The 16,313-nt window shown below is 38.3% G+C and overlaps 1 pseudogene; it reads left to right on the top strand.

Annotated features, from left to right (window-relative positions):
• Positions 1 to 2,761: 2,761 nt before the first annotated feature.
• The window catches only part of LOC149224818 (receptor protein kinase TMK1 pseudogene), a 35,700-nt pseudogene continuing 22,148 nt past the window's right edge, over positions 2,762 to 16,313 (top strand).

Below are 16,313 nucleotides of genomic sequence, written 5' to 3' on the forward strand. Positions count from 1 at the left end.
TGGGGCGTTCTTCTTCCTCATCCAAACCTTTTGTCCTCTCAGTTTATCAATCATTGCTGGTATGGCTCGACCTCGAGGAAATCCCCGGAGGGGCAGGAATTCAGGCACACGGGGGAGTGTTAGAGGAAGGAGAGGTCCTGTTCCTCGACGCATCTCCCCGCTTGTTTCTGTCTCGCCAGCCTCTCCATCATCCGACCACTCTGGTCCGTCCCTCTCCAGTTCTTTCCATTCCTCCCGTTTCACTTTTAAAAGCAAGCTAAACAAGCCTACTATCTCTGCTATTATCACGGTCATCTTCTCAGAGGAAGAAGATGACCTCCCTGGCTCTGATGAACATTCCATGGACAGGACTCTCCCACAAAATTCTAAGGACTCTCAAGGAGGCAGGGTAGAGGATATCCCCATCCTTCCAGAGGGGCAGCAGGATAAAAGTCATGAAGAGGATGCGCGTCTTCAGCAATCTTCTCCACACGAGGAGGTCATTATTTGTGCACCGGCGCAGTTCTCTGGCACTGTTCTGTATCCGGTGATGCCTCCTGGTCGCAATATTACGGATGTTGAAGACAATGTGATGATAGAATGGGTCAGCTCTCCATGCAAAGCCAACAGCGAGGATGCAGAGTTACCACCTCAGGCAGAATCAATCAACGGCGGAGATTGATGGAGCAGATCGGACGGCGGTGGAGGATTTCGGGAGGCTCTTTTTGGCGGAACTTTACGTCCCGAAAAGTCAGAAAGGATGACGTCATGCGAGAGCCACACGTCAACAGGAGATTTCATCGGGCTCGTTCATATGGAAACCGCTCGCTGGTCGACGGCGGTCCGATAAACTGGTGGTTTTTGTTAAGCGGTTTAATGCTGTCGCGTCCGTTTTTCAGTACAATTCTCCATCGTCGTCTTGTTTTTGCTTTTTGGTGGTGGGGTATAGTTCTACAGAGTCCAGGGCTCTCGTTTCTTATCTATGTAAACAATCAGTTGAGAGCTGACGGCAAAAGTTTTCTTGATAGAGGGCTGGCTTTAGCCCCCTCAGAGGTTCCAACCTCTTTGTAAATATTTTTCCTCTTTTATTTATACATAATAGAATAGTCTTTACACAGAAAAAAAAAAAAAAAAAAAAAAAAAAAAAAAAAAAAAAAAAAAAAGTCACTTGTTCATATAATCAATAAAGTAGAAAACAATACAAATTTCTTATTTGATATGCCTTTTCATGTTGTTCATGCTTTATTCTTCTAAGAATATAATAATCTTTTGCCTCATTCTACCAAAGAATGGGGACATTAATTGGGGTTGCAATTAAGCATAAGATAATCCATGACTCTACTTGTGTTCTCCTGAGGCCACCCTTATTTTCCACCATCACAATAGAGATTTTGAAGAAAGGAGAAAGAGATTCAAGTTAGGATGCTATTTTCTTATTTTGAATAATGACAAGTCTTTTACAGAATCCCCATTAATGTGCCCTGCAATCCCTAGTCACATTTGTGTGTCTGCATGTTCCATCAATGTTTCAAAAACCTTAAAACTCTTGGAAGTTAAAAGAGAAGAAACTAAAATGGAGTCAGAGACTAACTACTATTCATCAAAATTTCAAACAGTTTAAAACTCTTGGAAGTTGGAAGTTAAAGGAAAAGAAACTACAATGCAGTTAGAGACAAACCACTATTCATCAAAATTTTAAACACCTTAAAACTCTTGGAAATTGGAAGTTAAAAGAGAAGAAACTAGAGTGGAGTTAGAGAAGAACTACAATGAAACAAAAATAACACTGAGAAAACAACAAAATAGATGTAAAACCAACACAAAGTAAACTGATAAAACAAAGTTGACACAAATATAACACTAAACAAATAATCTTGTTAAACAAAGTTAAATAATAAATAAAATATAATACAAAATCAATAAAAATTTAAATTCCAAATAAACTATATATGTAAATGTTGAACAAATAACATTAAAATCTATTACAATTTCATTTATTCTCTCCACTAATAATGTTATAACACAATTTTTATAATCTGTATTATTTAAATCCAATTATTATGATAGATATATATATCATTTAGATCCAATATTCATGACATGTCTTATATAATGCATTATTTAAACTTCAAAATATAAATTTAATAATATCCCCTACCCATTATAAAACTTATAAATTTAATAACACCCTATAAATACATATTACAAATTATAAAAATATTTTATGTTATTTTAGACCATGCAAATATAAACTTAATAATATATCCTATAAATACACACTATAAGGCCTATAAATATAGATTTAATAACACCCGGTAAATAAATGCTCTAAATCATGAAGGTACCTTTTGTTACAGATTGTAAGTTTGAAGGTTATAAAATTTTGATACCCATCATACGTCAAGTGGGGATTTCCTACTTACCTGTCAGTCAAATACGGGCTGAGATGTAACAGGGATGGAATTTGACAGAAAATTGTCGTTACAGTGATTTGCCTATTTTTTTTTCAAATGATATGAACGGGTATTAAAGTTGCACTGACCATAAATTTAGTAGGTGTTTGATATTTGAAATTCCCACCCTGCGCGTTGCAACCCGTCAAATTCCACGCCTACTTATATTGTCTGTGTGTACGCGTTTCTCGGGGCTAGACTTGAGAATCTGTGTGCCTTACGTCTAGATTTTGAAGGCGATATAGTTGGATAGATGGCCAAGACTGAATCTGCCCATAAAATTCGAGGGGCCTCAATACGATTGCAGTTTGTGTGACTCTTGGTTTTTAACTCGGGAGAGATGAACGCGGACTGGCTATGGTGGTGCCTGTGGGTTTGTTTTTGCCTTTCTTGCCCGGTCGATGCCGCCACGGATTCGACGGATGCTCAGGTGATGGCTGAAATGGCGAAGACTGTGAAGGTCGATAGCACCTGGACGGTCAACGATCCGTGCAGCGGGTGGACGGGGGTTTCCTGCTCGGAAAACAAAGTGACGGGGATCAACATTCAGGCGATGAATTTGGAAGGGACACTGCCTGCTGATTTCAACAAGCTGAGTGCCCTGAATTCGATTAGCATGCAATGGAATTTGTTGTCAGGGCCGTTGCCCAGTTTCAGCGGATTGTCGACTCTGCAATCGGTGTTTCTTGGCAGCAATGCGTTTGATTCCATACCGGCAGATTTCTTCCACGGGCTCACGAGTCTTGAAACATTTGCGATCGACGATAATAGCCTGTTGGCGCCGTGGTCGATCCCTGAAGACCTTGCGAGCACCGTGGCTCTCACGTCGTTCAGTGCCAACAATGCCAGTATTGTCGGCGAGTTACCGGAGTTTTTGGGCGATGGGACAATAGCAGGGTTGCAGACGCTAAAGCTGGCTTACAATAGTCTGAATGGGTCGATTCCGACATCATTCAATGCCTCGTCGAATTTGCAGGTACTGTGGCTGAATTACCAAAAGGACAATCTACTCGGCGGATCCATTGCGACCGTTGGCGCCATGATTCTGCTCACGCAGGTCTGGTTAGATGGGAATGCCTTCACTGGACCTGTGCCCGACTTCAAGTCGGCGAGTCTGTTCGACTTGCAGCTCCGAGACAACATGCTTACTGGACCAGTGCCTGAGTCGCTGGTTTCCTTCACCTCATTGAACATCAATCTGAGAAACAACTATTGGTGTGCATGCATTTAGACTAGCTGTGTTGGTGTACATGCACCTAGATTAGCTCCAGTTAACTTATTGCTTGTATGTGGCACATGTACACATTAACATAAGATAAAGCACACTTAGCTTTAGTTATTGCATGTACAACTAAGCTTAACTTAGTTGCTTTTATGTATTAATTCTACAATATTAGTCTTAGAATAAATACATAAAAGCAACTAAGTTAAGCTTAGTTGTACATGCAATAACTAAAGCTAACTAAAGCTAAGTGTGCTTTATCTTATGTTAATGTGTACATGTGCCACATGCAAGCAATAAGTTAACTGGAGCTAATCTAGGTGCATGTACACCAACACAACTCACCTAAGTTATGCTTAAGGGGCACAGCTAGTCTAAGTGCATGTACACCAACACCCCCCCTTAAGCATAACTTAGGTGAGTTGTGTTGGTGTACATGCACCTAGATTAGCTCAAGTTAACTTATTGCTTGCATGTGGCACATGTTAGGATATTCCGACACATAGGAAATAGTTAAGTTCAACTTGGTCTAGTATAGAGTTAGGTAAAGTGTGTTTCTTTACCGTTGTACATTTTGTAACTTACAATCCGACGGTCACGATATGTAGTGATCCGACGGTTCACTCTCTCCTCGGTATTACCGACACTTGATCCGTGGCTTGACACCCGATTGGTCCATGAGTTCTATTTAAAGCGCATGGAGGGTCATTGTTCGGGTAATCCGTGCATGAGATAAGCTTATGTAAATTTTCATTCTTTGATTAATAAATTGCCTGTAGTAGCCACGTTGGCGCAGGCCGTGGACTGTTTCCCCCTTTGAGGGTTTTAACCACGTCAAAAATACTGGTGTATTGATCTGTGATCTGGTTGTGAGCGGTGTCCTTTTGGTGTTCTTTCTGAGGAACTTACCCTGTAAATTCCTACATGGTATCAAAGCTATTTGAGGGCCGCGTCCGTTGGTGATCCAAATCTGAAGCCGGTAGAACTGCATCCGACTGCCGTTTCCTAGATCTGCTGTTTCTGACTGCTTTCGGGCCGAGAGGACTGCTCTGTTGTGTTCGGAGCATCTGTTCCAGTGAGGAACCCCTTTCGTTTCACGCGAAAAGGTTTCCGGTAGCCCTAGCTGCGTCATTTTTTAGATCTGGAGGTATACAGTCTTTATTTGCAGTTTACTGTTATTTTCTCTCTGCTTATTTCGGTTTCTGTTTATTTAGCCTTTTTTTATTACCGGATCTATACCTTTCATTTCTGCATATGCTCTTTGCCCTGCGACTCTGTGCGATCTGGGCAAATCAGAAACAGAAAGGAAGTTTTTTTTCTCATGCGTATGCTCTTTTCCCTGCACCTTAGTGTGATCTTGGAAAATCAGAAACATTGAGAAAAATATTTAGTTTCCGGCCAAAGCTAACTTTGAGCCGCAAGGTTCATTTTTGAAAATATCTAGTTTTTTGGCTAAAGCTAACTTCGAGCCATAAGGTTCGTTTTCTTTGCATGTCCATGTTGGGTTTTGTGTTTTGTGTTTTGTAGGGAAAAAGAGCTTTCTCAAGGCAAGCACACAAACCAAGGCCCCCCCCCCCCCCCCCCCTCTCTCTCTCTTTCTCTCTCTCTCAAATTTTTTGTATAGATCAATTGGTTCAAAGCTATTTTAAGAGAGTAGAGGTCTTGGGTTCAAGTCTCCATTTTGTGGGGGCGGATTTTTTCATTTCCGCACATTCGCGCACTTTGCCGACAACTTCATCAATTTTTTTTTCAAAAAGCCATAACTTCTTCATCCGGAAGCCTTTTTCAGAGCCGTTTTTTTTAAAACAGCCTAATTTTTCGAGATCTATCCATTGGAACACTTACTTTCAGCATCTTTAGCTTCAGTTTTTTTAAAATGGAAAGTCCATGCCAAGTCATTCTTGACAGCACTAACTACTTCCAATGGATATCCTACATGGAAGATTTACTTAGAAGTAAAGGTCTCTACAGAATAGCCACAGGCCAAGAGAAGAAACCAAAAGATGAAGACAAGGCTGCAAAATGGGAAAATAGACAAGATCAAGCACGTGGTTTGATAGGGATGTCTATTTCTCCAGATCTTAGATTCCATATTGCAGAACTTGAAACTCCTCATGAAGCATTGGAACAAATCACTAAAGTTTTTGGGATTAAAAATGAAATTAGAGCCCATCAACTTGAAAATGAGTTGCTTACATTGGATCCTAATAATTTTTCTTGCATTGAAGATTTCTTGTCCAAATTCAAGACCCTTAGATATCTCTTGGAAGGTGTTAAGGTTAAGAAAGAAGATAGTAACCTTATTTATTCCATGCTTACTAAATTGGGACCAACCTACTCTGTATTTGTTTCCACCTTCCATTCTACAAGGGAAGCTTTCATTTGTCAAGGAAAAGACTACAAGGCCCCTTCCTTTGACTCTTTTTGTGATTCTTTAATAAGAGAACAAGAAAAACTCTTACACCTTGGTCTTCTCAATCTTGGAAACTCTTCCAAGAAAGCGTTAGCCGCCCAGCAACAACCAAATTCAAAGAATCCTAAGAAGTCATATCCTAAAAAGAATGGTCCTAAACCAAACAAGGGTCCTAAGCAAACTCAGCCTCAAAATGAAAGATCATTTCAGCAAAATGATAAGACCAATAAAAACAAATGGAAGAAGACTGATAGACATTGTAACTTTTGTAATCGAGATGGCCACTTAGAATCTAAATGCTTTAAGAAGATGGAAGCCTTGGAAGCCACAATGAAGAAACATAACATCCATGTGGAGCATTCTTCAACTTCAACTTCAACTTCATCTTCAGGAATGGCACTTTCTGCATGTCGTTGTCAATCATCTCAGTCTGGTTATGCTTTAAATGTATCTTCTTCTTCTCATTCTCATGAGTGGCTCATTGATTCTGGAGCCTCTTATCACATGGCCAAAAACAAAGCCATGTTTTCTTCTTTAAATGATTGTAACACCAAAAATATATATGTTGGTGATGATAGATCTCTTAATGTTGTAGGGACTGGAACTGTTCATCTAGACAATGGTCAGTTTAATGATGTATTATGTGTTCCAACCTTATCCTGCAACCTTCTATCTGTATATCAGATAACTCATTCAGGTGAAGGTAAAATTGTTGAATTTTCACCTCATGATGTTGTAATCAAGGATCTAAGAGATCCTAAACAGATTCTAGCTACTGGTATTGCTGATGATTCCACAAGGTTGTATAAGTTTCACAACTTTGGGTCATCAAATCTTCCCTCGGTATTTGTTGCTCATAATGATGAAGTGAGCAAACTTTGGCATGAGCGATTTGGTCACTTAAACTATCGCTCCCTTCAGCATCTATGTAAAGAAAATATGGTGACAGGTCTTCCTATGGTATCTTGCAGAGATGGTGTTTGTTCCGGATGTGTACTCAGAAAACATCATCGGGACAGTTTTGAAAAACGTGCCTCTTGGCACGCCTCAGCCCCTTTACAGCTTGTGCACAGTGATTTATGTGGTCCACTTCCTGTTGCTTCATTCTCTGGCTGCAAGTATTTCTTAACTTTCATTGATGATTTCTCCAGACGCACTTGGGTATACTTCTTAAAACTCAAGAGCGAAGTATTTAACACTTTTTTGGCCTTCAAAGCCTTTGTTGAAAAACAATCTGGAAATCAAATTCTTAAGCTAAGAATTGATAATGGTGGAGAATATGTTAAAAACACATTCATCAACTTTTGCACCGAAAATGGAATTCAAATGCAACATACTGTTCCATACACTCCACAACAAAATAGTGTAGCTGAAAGGAAAAATCGCACCTTAAAGGAAATGGCTAATTGTATGCTGCAATCTAAAGGACTCAGTCTTAGTTTTTGGGCCGAAGCAATTAATTGTGCAAATTATATAATCAATCGCACTCCTACTAAGGTTCTAAAGAATATCACTCCAGAAGAAGCTTGGAGTTCCATTAAACCAGATGTAAGTCACTTTCGTGTTTTTGGAAGTGAAGCATGGGCCCATATTCCAGATGAAAAGCATAAAGCTTTAGAACCTAAGAGTGAGAAATGTACTTTTGTTGGATATTCTGAAGATGTAAAAGGTTATAGACTTATTCCATTTAAGTCCAAAAATGTTATCATTAGAAGAGATGTAAAATTTGATGAAAATAAATCGGCCTGCGAGCCTAGTCCGGCGGATGTGCCACCTCTTCCTATCTCTTCTACTTTTGAAAACATTTCTTCTTCAGATGATGAAAGTGAGGATGATAATCCTCCCCCACCTTCTCAGGATCCTCAACTTCCAAGATGGGTCCGTGCTACTCGGGATGCAGCAGGTGATCTTGCCGGTGATCCTACAGATCAGCGACGTACACGTTCTCAGTTTGAAAGAGCCTCTTCTTTACTGGCTCAAGCTCCAGTAAATCATGATCCTGACACTTTTGCAGAAGCTTCAGGCCATCCACATTGGGAAGCAGCTATGAATGAAGAATATCATTCATTGTTGGCAAATGATACATGGGATCTTGTTCCTCTACCAAAGGGACGCAAACTTGTTAGATGTAAATGGGTTTACAGAACCAAGTATGGACCAGATGGGAAAGTTGATAAACATAAAGCTCGTCCTGTTGCTAAGGGCTTTTCACAGGTTGAAGGCATTGACTACACTGAAACCTTCTCCCCTGTTGCCAAAATGAACTCTATCCGCCTTGTTCTTTCCCTTGCTGCCTCTTTAAAATGGGAAGTCCATCAGATGGATGTTAAATCTGCCTTCTTGCATGGGGACTTGCATGAAGAAATCTATATGGAACAACCCATTGGCTTCATCCAAACAGACTCCAGCCTTGTATGTCGACTTAAGAAATCTCTTTATGGTCTCAAGCAAGCTCCTCGGGCTTGGTATGCCAAAATGGATAGCTTTCTTTTAGAATCTGGCTTTTCTAGGTGTTATTCTAACAATACTGTCTACACCAAGAAAGTGGGCAACTCTCTTATCATCCTTGTTCTTTATGTTGATGATCTTATTCTTACTGGTAGTGATCCCAACCTTATAAACCATGTGAAGTCCAGCCTTAAAAAGAAATTTGAAATGACAGACTTAGGACACTTACACTATTTTCTCGGTCTTCAAGTCTTGCAATCCAAGGAGGGTATTTCCCTTTCCCAGTCCAAGTATGCTTGTGATATTCTTCGTCATTTTCACATGGAAGACTGTAAGCCAGCCCCTTCTCCCTTTCAGTCTGGAGTCAAACTTTCAGTCTCTTGTACTTCTCCTGAAGTTGATGCTACCTTATACCGTCAACTTGTAGGAAAACTCTTGTATTTAACCCATACTCGTCCTGACCTTTCCTTTGCTGTTGGCCTTGTTGCTCGTTTTATGCAAAACACCCGTGAAAGTCATTGGAAAGCAGCTAAAAGAATACTTCGTTATGTTCGAGGTACAGTACAGTTTGGGATTCATTACAGTGCCAAAGCAGCTCCTCTATTAGTTGGTTTCACTGATTCTGATTGGGCTGGTGACCGTGATGATCGGAAGTCTACTGCCGGTTATGTCTTCACTCTTGGTTCAGGACCTATTACATGGGCTTGTAAGAAACAGGCTGCCATTTCTCTTTCGTCAGCAGAAGCAGAGTATCGTGGTGCCGTGGAAGCTAGTAAGGAAGCCTTGTGGCTTCGTCAGATCCTATCAGAGTTTGGCTTTGAGCAGCAGCATCCAACCACACTTTGGTGTGATAATCAAAGTGCCATTCAACTATGCAAAGATCCAGTCCAGCATCAGCGCAGCAAACACATTGAACTACACATGCACTTCATCAGAAAGCTCATTCATGACCATGTTCTTGAAGTGCAATATTGTTCAACAGATGATCAGGTTGCAGACATCTTCACAAAGGCTCTCACAGAGGCGAAGTTCACTAAACTTCGATATATGCTTGGAGTTCAGGAAGTTGTCACTAAGGGGGGATAGGCTCTAGTGCCTCCTTCCTTCTCCTATTGTGTCATATTTGTAAATCCTTCAATCCTATCCCAAGTTGTTCTTAAGGGGGGATGTTAGGATATTCCGACACATAGGAAATAGTTAAGTTCAACTTGGTCTAGTATAGAGTTAGGTATAGAGTTAGGTAAAGTGTGTTTCTTTACCGTTGTACATTTTGTAACTTACAATCCGACGGTCACGATATGTAGTGATCCGACGGTTCACTCTCTCCTCGGTATTACCGACACTTGATTCGTGGCTTGACACCCGATTGGTCCATGAGTTCTATTTAAAGCGCATGGAGGGTCATTGTTCGGGTAATCCGTGCATGAGAGAAGCTTATGTAAATTTTCATTCTTTGATTAATAAATTGCCTGTAGTAGCCACGTTGGCGCAGGCCGTGGACTGTTTCCCTCTTTGAGGGTTTTAACCACGTCAAAAATACTGGTGTATTGATCTGTGATCTGGTTGTGAGCGGTGTCCTTTTGGTGTTCTTTCTGAGGAACTTACCCTGTAAATTCCTACAGTGCATGTACACATTAACATAAGATAAAGCACACTTAGCTTTAGTTAGCTTTAGTTATTGCATGTACAACTAAGCTTAACTTAGTTGCTTTTATGTATTTATTCTAAAACTAATATTGTAGAATTAATTTTCATTCTTTTCTCAATTCTTGCTCGCTTCTTTCCCTCTCTTGCAAGCTTGTTTATTGTTTTGCAGATCTAGATCTGTGTATCTCAAAAATCTTACAACAACGAGCTACACAGGCCTTACCCAAATTTCAAAACCAAACCCCAGCCCGACACAACTCTCAACAATTTCTGCACGTCCGTTCCTGGGATCCCCTGCGATTCCAGAGTAAATGCCCTGTTGGCCTTCGCGGAGGGCCTCGGGTACCCATATGCAATCGCCAAATCCTGGATGGGCAACGATCCATGTGCCCAGTGGTTCCATGTGACTTGCGTCGGGGGCAATGTAAGCACGCTGAATATCGTAGACCAGCATTTCGTCGGTACCATATCTCCGGCGTTGTCGAGCCTTACGTCGCTCACGGAGATCATACTCAGCGGAAACAACCTCACGGGTTCGATTCCCGCCGCGCTTACCCAGCTGCCGAATTTAAAGAAGCTGGATGTAACAAACAATCAGTTGTCGGGTGCAATCCCCAAGTTCGCCTCCAGCGTGTCTGTTCTCACATGTGGCAATCCACAGATCGGGAAATCATCTCCACAGGGCGGCGACGGAGGTGGAGGTGGTTCAGGGAGCAAAAACTGGATAGCGGGAATTGTTATTGGCGTTGTGGCTCTGGTACTCGTTGCGGGGTTGTGCTACTGCTATGCGTTGAGGAAGCGTCAGAGGTCGACCCGCGTGCAAAGCCCGACAAGCGTGGCGACTAATCCTCACCGCCACGGCGCACCGGCGTCGTCCTACCAAGATCAGGCGAAAATCTCGATCAGACCGTCGATATCTTTGATGGTTGCTAACATGAGCAACGGTGGCACGAGCGACGGTCATGTTGTCGAGCCACTCGGCAACATGGTCATATCGATCGAGGTGCTCAGGGAGGCAACCGACAATTTCAGCGACGAGAACATATTGGGGCGAGGCGGATTCGTCGTGGTATACAGAGTGGAGCTGCACGACGGCACCAAAATTGCCGTGAAGCGGATGAAGGCCGCGAAGATGAACAGCATGAGGTTGAGGGAGTTCCAGGCAGAGATCGCCGTGCTTACCAAGGTTCGACACCGGCACTCGTGGGTTTCCTCGGTTATTGTATCAACGGCGGGGAAAAAGTTGTGGTGTACGAATATATGCCCACGGTCTGCTGAGCCTGCATATGTTTGAATGGGCGGATGACGGGCTGAGGCCACTAGAATGGAAACAGAGGCTTACCGTTGCCCTCGATGTGGCCCGTGAGGTTGAGTACCTGCATAGCATTGCATAGACGAGTTTCATTCACAGAGATCTGAAGACCTCCAATATCCTCCTGGACGACAACATGCGGGCCAAGGTCTCCGATTTCGGATTGGTCAGGCGGGTCCCCGATGGAAAGTTGTCTGTAGAAACCAGGCTCGCCGACACGTTTGGCTACCTGCCCCCTGAATACGCAGGTAAGCATGCAGTCACTACAGTTCGTTTAATCAATTAATGCCTTCTTGTCCGGAAAACTTAGTATAATAAAATAATCAATTGGTGGAAAAACTTAATATAATAAAATAATCAATCAGCGTTATTTCTAAGTATTATGGAGAGGAAATTATGTTACACGGAACTATTCACGGCGTTTCTGGGTTTTGGACCTCACTTTTGTTGGTATGTTTGATCAACGCAAATCAAATAAAAACCATTTTAAAACATACTCTAAACCTAATCATACATAATCTTATACAATTTTTATTAAAAATAACAATTATATATAATTTAAAAAATGATATATACATATTATTACTTAAAGTAACAAGGAGCCACTGTTGTGGCGCTAGTCCCTGCCGGTTAACATAATAGTTTGGTGTGTTATTATTATGAGATTTAATTTGCGTTATCATGAGAGCTTGAATGAACTTTTTGACTTCATGCGAAGAGTGAAATGTAATGAACTTTGGCTTTGTTAAGTAAGAATTGTCAGAAATGTCATTGAATTGATAAATGCTTGTTACAATTTTATTATATGTCAAATTTTTTGTTTGATATTACAAATCTATCCATCTATTTAAAATAATAATTTAATTTGTATGTTAATACATTAACATTTATATTTAAAATAATCACTTGTTTTATTATTTTCAATTATAAAGTAATTTTTAAAAGACATTGGTCCTATGTTTTCTTATTATGATTAAAATTAATTTTCAAAAGACACTTGCCATGTATCTTGTTATAATGTTCAGTTTGTATTTCTTAAAATAAGATTAGTTTTAGATATAATTTTGCAATGTCTCATGATTTAAAAAATGGTTAGATTAATAATTAAAATATAATAAAATTAAATAATAATAAAGTTTTTATAACCATGATTTTAAAATATAATAAAATTAAAATATAATAAAATAATAGGAAGGTGTTAAAGCAAGTTATGTATTTTAATAACCATGGTGCAGAAAAGATAGAATTTTCTTATTTTTTTACATTTGAATATTATGGAAATATTGATAAAGTGATAATGACCAAATAAACATTATTATGAATATAAATTTGTTAATTAAATTCGTGGTGGAGAGTGTTGAATATTTACATAGATTATTCTCGAAGGTCAAAAAAGGACTTAAGCATTTAAAAATTATAGTTATGCAGTCTTGAAGCCATGATTGAAAGATTACATATCTAGTAACATATTTGGACATAAATGATATGATTCAGGTTAATCTCAATGATTGAGGAATTGTTCCATGGTCAAAAGAACAAAAGATTTATTTATTTAAAAATATTGTTTATCATAACTTTAGTGTGAACTTTAAATTTGTCCAATTACCAATTAGCAAAGAAAAGGACGTAATTTGTTGCAGTTAATTAATAATTTGTTGTGATGCAAAAGGACATGACTTTTGGCCTTTTTTATAGTTTTGTGTTAGTAAATATAGGATCTAAGTACAATAATAAAATAATTTTGATAAGTTTATTTTATAAATTAAAAATTAAAATAAACAAATTAAAATTGAACAAACATTTAAACTTTATGAGTTGAAATGCATGTAATTTGTAATTAGTAATTTGTTGCATTTAATTAATAATTTGTTGTTGCATTTAATTAATAATTTGTTGTGATGCAAAAGGACATGGCTTTTGGCCTTTTTTATAGTTTTGGGTTAGTAAATATGGCATCTAAGCACAATAATAAAATAATTTTGATAAGTTTATTTTATAAATTAAAAATTAAAATAAACAAATTAAAATTAAAAAAACATTTAAACTTTACGACTTGAAATGCATGTAATTTGTAATTAGTAATTTGTTGCATTTAATTAATGATTTGTTGTGATGCAAAAGGACATGACTTTTGGCCTCTTTTATAGTTTTGGGTTAGTAAATATAGCATCTAAGTACAATAATAAAATAATTTTGATAAGTTTATTTTATAAATTAAAAATTAAAATAAGCAAATTAAAATTAAAAAAACATTTAAACTTTACGAGTTGAAATGTAAATTGATGTAATTTGTAATTAGTAATTTGTTGCATTTAATTAATGATTTGTTGTGATGCAAAAGGACATGACTTTTGGCCTCTTTTATAGTTTTGGGTTGGTAAATATAGCATCTAAGTACAATAATAAAGTAATTTTGATAAGTTTATTTTATAAAATAAAAATTAAAATAAACAAATTAAAATTAAAAAAACATTTAAAGTTTACGAGTTGAAATGTAAATTGATCATGATCTCCAAGAAAAAATCCATTATCTTTTGGTGTTCTATACTCTTGCTTTTTGCAATATCATAGTAATTGAATTAAAAGATATAATTTAAAATTTAAAATGATAAGCTAATACATTGTGTAATGATATATTGAATATATATACATAGAGAACATTGGTTTTGGAGCGTAAGCAGTGGCAGTAGAATCCAAAATCAAAATATAATGTAATTCATGTTTATCAAAATACATTTATGTCAAGTCAAAGAAATGGCACTCAAATTTTGTGCTGTAACATTTTGTCATTCTGTCAGTACAATGTCATTTTGTCAGCAATGACAATACTTCATTCCAAGTCTCCATGTTTCAAAAGTTTCAGTTGAAGGGGATCCCATGGAATTTGCAGAAATTTATGCTTATTTATACGAGCTTAGCTGCTGAATTTTAACAACAACATTTTGAGACTTTCCTAGAATGGTTGCGACTGTGCATTCAGATATTACAACTTGAACTGTAGTTTTTGCGATAAGCTGACGAGCTGCTGTGACACTGCCAAAGGTGATATACAATGCCAGGGAAATTAGTACAGAAATGGAGATCAGAAAAACCCCCCATGATAGCAGCAATTGACGAAGTTTTGCAAATCTTGTGTAGCTTCCAAATCTGGCAGAACTCCCTTGACGAAGAATTGGCTCCTCAAACTCAGAGAAATTGCCAATACTGTTTATATTGTGATAAGCTGACGATAAGCTGACGAGCTGCTGTGACACTGCCAAAGGTGATGTACAATGCCAGGGAAATTAGTACAGAAATGGAGATCAGCAAAACCCCCCATGATAGCAGCAATTGACAAAGTTTTGCAAATCTTGTGTACCTTCCAAATCTGGCAGAACTACCTTGATGAAGAATTGGCTCCTCAAACTCAGAGAAATTGCCAATACTGTTTATATTGCGATTTGACTGAATTTTGAAACAAAGCATATAGTTAGTACTACAGGGGTTTTATTCTGAGAAATCAAAACGAAAAGGTAGTAACAGAGGAACAATAGAGGAATTGTTGGCAAATGTTGGAAAATGTTGGAGAGAAATCAAGAACTGCATAGAAAATGGATGCACTTGAAATAAATAAAAATGTTTAAACAAAGCTGACCTTTGATGACCATGGGGCTGGTGAAGACTGCATAGTCGGGTAGCTTGATGATGAATGGGATTGATCAATAAAGGGTCTTCATAGCAAGGTATCAACAATTGAGCTTCAATCAGTAGCCATTTAACAGATTGTTATAAGCAAGTGATTATAAGCTAAGCTGAACCAAAGTTTTGGGGTGGAAAGGTTTTGGGGTCTTATTGCGGGTTTCGCATTGCTTTGCAATGTTGACGAGATCTCTTTTGATTTGCAAAAACAAATTATTAGGAAGTGAGTATTGTATATACCTGAATCGACTGATCAGATTCGAAACCAGACCGACGAAGTTCTTCTCTTTGTAATATTGTAATATTGGCAGCTGTTGTGTGGCTGATATCAGAAGTCAGTGCAGCAGCCCTGCTGATTAGACAACAGAATTTCAAAATAAGATCAAGCTGCTGAAAGGTAGTTTATCATATGCAATTCTATTACTGGTTACAAAACTGTACCTGCGGTCAATCTTCAGAGTCATGCTAACTAGCTGAACATGACAATGCAGAAGGAGACATCAAAACTGTGAGGTTACAAAGCCATAATACTTGTATTGCAGTAAGAGCATAATATGAAGAAACATATTCATATTAGTTTTGCATTTGTTGTAGACGTGAAGGCCATCATGTTCGTGCATTTTGTAATTTGCATAACAAACAGTTAGTTAGAATAAAATGATAACATTGTAAATTGAAGAGAGGACATATTTGAGACAAAACATCTTAAGGAGTTATGTGAACTAAAGCTTCTTGTGCAATCCTTATATCATGTACAATGTGTCAAAAGCTTGTTTAACATTAAAAACAGTATTTGATTGACTAAAGCTGTATAAGAGTAAAACAGATGTGTAACATGACTTGTTGCAGTTTTCCAATCTTGACGAGATCTGTTTTAATTTGCAAAAACAATTTATTAGAAACTGAGTATTGTATATACCTGAACCAATTGATCAGTTTCGAAAGCAGACCGAGAAAGGTCTTCTCCTGGTAATATTGTAATATTGGCAGCTGTTGTGTGCATGATTTCAGAAGTCACTGCAGCAGCGCTGCTAATTAGATAACAAAATTTCAAAATAAGATCAAGCTGTTCAAAGGTACTTTATCACATGCAATCCTATTACTGGTTGCAGATCTGTATGTGTCATCAAACTTCAAATTCATGTTAACTAGGTAATGCTT

This window comes from Pinus tabuliformis, chromosome Q, assembly GCF_031772625.1.
Source record: "Pinus tabuliformis cultivar Carrire ecotype Pingquan chromosome Q, CPIR1, whole genome shotgun sequence".
In the NCBI taxonomy this organism is placed as follows: domain Eukaryota; kingdom Viridiplantae; phylum Streptophyta; class Pinopsida; order Pinales; family Pinaceae; genus Pinus; species Pinus tabuliformis.